We start from the raw sequence: 3,757 nt of genomic DNA on the forward strand, positions 1-3,757 counted from the left end.
ACGACGTCGTTCATAGACATATCGCTGGTGCACACTGGCCGACGGGCACCGGATACTGTATATTGGCCGATCAATTGATAGGTCAATATATCTGTCAGTGTGTCCCCAGCTTTAGAGAGGGGTGTCGGGTGTCCCGCTCCTTCACATAACACAGCACCTCAGGGGTGAAGAGACTAGGGGGGAACGTTGTCCAGCCCACCACAAGTCATACATTTACTAAAAAGTTTATTTGACTAACTATTGGCATTGGGTGGTGATACTCATAGTGTTGTGGCATGTGCTAGTTCAGTATTAGTCCAAAATCACAGGTGTTCCCAAATTCTGGCATCGCCCAAACTCACACATCAATTTTCAAAAGGTGAATGCACTTGAACACGAAACACAAATCTCAGTCTACTTGGAGGCAAACACAACACTTTCGCAAAATTGGTCCAAAATTACACATGCTCCTTTGCCCTAATAAATACGCCCACAAACCGCCGAACCACGTGCATTGGTGGCATGTGTACTGGGAGGAGTTTGCACTGTGGCTGGAGGGGAGAGTTGATATGTGTGGATCTCCTTTGAGGAGACTGTGGCCCTCGTGAGAAGCCCTGTGATAATAACGCCACCTGGAGGTGGCATTATCCAGGGTCTCCCCCAGTTACTGGACTCCTGCTCCGCTCTAACATGCAGAGCAGAGCCCTGAGCCGGCCCCAGTGATCAGCTGTGTGGTCTAAACAGACCACACGCTGATCACTGCTAAAAAAATATATATAGTAAAAAAAAAAAAACTTACCAGAGTCCAGGAACCGGAGATCGGGACTCCAGTGATGTCCTCCCTCTGGTCAGCTGGTCTCCCATCCTGCACTGGGACCCAGTCAGCTGACCGGGTCCCAGTGCAGGATGGGAGATCAGCTGATGGGAGCCACGATCACCAGAGGTAAGTGTAATTAAGGAAGGGGGCCCGCGATTGTGGGCGGCGGGGCTTAGCGGCAGGGGCGGGGCTTAGCTGCGGCACTTGTCACAGTATTTTTCTGTGAAAAATACGTGAGAAGTCTGCGGAGGGGATTCGCAGAGGGTCTCATTCAGACCCGCTCGCGAGCGCTATATGCTCGCAAGCGGGTCAATGGTGCCCAAGTGCGCATGCGCACGACGGAGGGAGCTCCGTCGTGCGCATGCGCGAGACCCGGCAAGCGACGGGGAAGCCGTCGCTCGGGGTCTCGCACCAAAGGGTGGGCGTGCCAGGGGTGGCTGCTCAGACGGAGGCGTTCCCATGGGAACGCCTTCCGTCTGGGTCCGGCCCCACTGACATCACTAGTGATGTCAGTGGGAGTGATTTTGGCTCTGACAGAGCCAAAATCACTCCAGGGCATGCGGCAACGAGACCCTACCGCAAGGGTCTCGACGTAAGCCCGATGGTCACGATGGTCTTGACCATCGCGACCATCATCATGGACGCTCGCATAAGCTGTGGGTGGAAAACCACAGCTATGCAAGCGTCCAAGAGGCCGCTCCAATTTTAGGTAGGAGGGCCCTGATTCAGAGCGAGCGCTCTGGTCAGAGCGTCCGGCTCTGAATCAGGCACAGAGTTTTATCGCAAGCTCTGTCCCTGCAAGGGATTTTTTAGTAAATCCCTGTGATATTCCTACCCTCCAACATGACCCCTTCCATCAGGTACAACATGCTCTGCTCCTGGACTTCCCTCCTAATTTATGATTGCAGCCACCTGTGTTGAACTAGATAATTGATGAGACAGGTGTTTCACCACAGGTGGCTGCAATCATAAATCACGTGGGAATGCCAGAAGCAGAGTATTTTGTACCTAATGGAACAGGTCATGTCGGAGGGTCTGATATTGGCTGAATTCGCAATGCGAATTCAGTCGGTAATATCACACTACAATCTGCATTCCCAATGCGGATTGTAGTAAATAGAGCCCAAGGAGACTTCATCACCTTAGATATGTTTCCAGCAACACCAGTAAGGCCAGAACAAAATCGTACAAATGCAATTAGGAATATGACCATAGGAATATTGTCACGGCCAGGGTATTTCAGCATGGCGCTAGGCGGGTGTTACCTGTGAGGTCGTTGTGTCGCGGGCTGTCTGGTGGTGGAACTGGTGTCTGGCGGGGGGCTTTGGCTGCGCGCGTTGTTGTGCGGCCCTGTTGTCACTCTGCGCTGGTGAGGCCTGGCGGCGTCTCCGTTCCGTTTGGCATGGGCGCCGCCATCTTGCCTTCTGGCCATGTGATGCGGCTGGCCAATCCTGGTGAGTCACATGTTCCCTCCGGCCAGTAACAGCACGGCATGGGGTATTTAGGAAGGGTCAGTGCCTTCCTTCTTTGCCAGTGCAACGTGTATCTCAGCCTAGCTGAGAGGGAGTTCTCTGTGCTTTCCTGTTCCTGTGAATTCGCTGTCTGCCAGTCTGCCTGTCAGCTCCTAGTTCCCACTGGACTACCCCGATTCCTCCATCTCCCTTGCCCATACCTGAGTGCCTGAGCCTGCTGACATCCTGCACTTCAGTTCACTATCTGCAAACCTGGCTTGATTATTTTCAGTTCACTACCTACAAACCTGGCTTGATTATTTTCAGTTTCACTACCTGCACACCTGGACAGCTCTAATTGTTTCTACCTGGACATTAACCCTTTTGCTCCCACCACAGAACTCTTGTGCACATTTATATTTTCCTGGACTTTTATTTACTGCCACATTATATGTCTACTCAAGCACTTATTAAAAATCCTAGTTTTATTTTCAAATCTGCTTCTGTGATCGCTCCTGCTACCACCCCGGGTCCACAAGCAACCCAGAACATAACAAATATGTACTTACCCACCAGCCATCCTTCCAGCATTTGTCCTGCCTCGACCTTTGCATAGAGGGATGTTTGACTGCGGATAAAGGCATCATAGCCCACCACAATGCCCATGGTACCTGTTGTGGTAAATGTGGCCTCTAGCCCTAGGTGATCTCAGCCCGATGTGTGTGCAGTCCATAGCACCCAGGACATTTAGCATGGCTGCAATCAGAGGCAGACTGGGCCTTGGGGCAGGGTGCCATTTGCCCCCCCGGGCCGGTATAATTCTACAAATGTGGGGCCACCAGCATTGCCGGCATCAGGGCCGGATATACCGCAAGGCCCGGCGGGTCCTATAAGTTCCGTCCCGTCCATCACAAAGGCTAGTTGTACAGGTAAATGTTTTACAGAGGCTCAGTTACAGGCTCAAACTAGTATTAATAGCATTAATACTGGCACTGAGCTCCTTAACTGTGTCTCTGCAAAACATGTTCCCAGAGAATCATTGTGCGACCACGTCATGACGTCACGCGGGCCCGCCCCTCACTCCCGCACTGCCAGAGACCCACTGTCTGCACTGTATCGGTGACGATTCTTAGTAAGTTTCCCCCTAGAGGTGAGTGAGGTAGTGATTGTGCTAAATCTATTATTCATAATAATGTGGTTTCTACAACAAATGTTTTTTACTGTTTTTATTAAAGATTTGGTAAAAGTTCGGAATATGGGTTACGGTGTCTTACCAAGAGGCTTCGGTGATGCCGGTCTGCTCCCTTACTTCTGGTCTTAACGTCCTCCTCCTCTTTGTCCTCGCAGCACCCACCGGCTTCCCAGAAGTGATGCAGTCGCCATGACCGGCTCCGGTAGCTCCTGTCAACCCACACATATCAGCCTGGACATACAGCCTCTGGCTCCCAGCATGGCATGGATGGCAGGACATGGATTGCTCAGCTCCGCAGCTTGGCTCTGGGGACTCCAG

Source organism: Taudactylus pleione, unplaced genomic scaffold, assembly GCF_031769625.1.
Source record: "Taudactylus pleione unplaced genomic scaffold, aTauple2 ptg001441l, whole genome shotgun sequence".
Classification (NCBI taxonomy): Eukaryota; Metazoa; Chordata; class Amphibia; order Anura; family Myobatrachidae; genus Taudactylus; species Taudactylus pleione.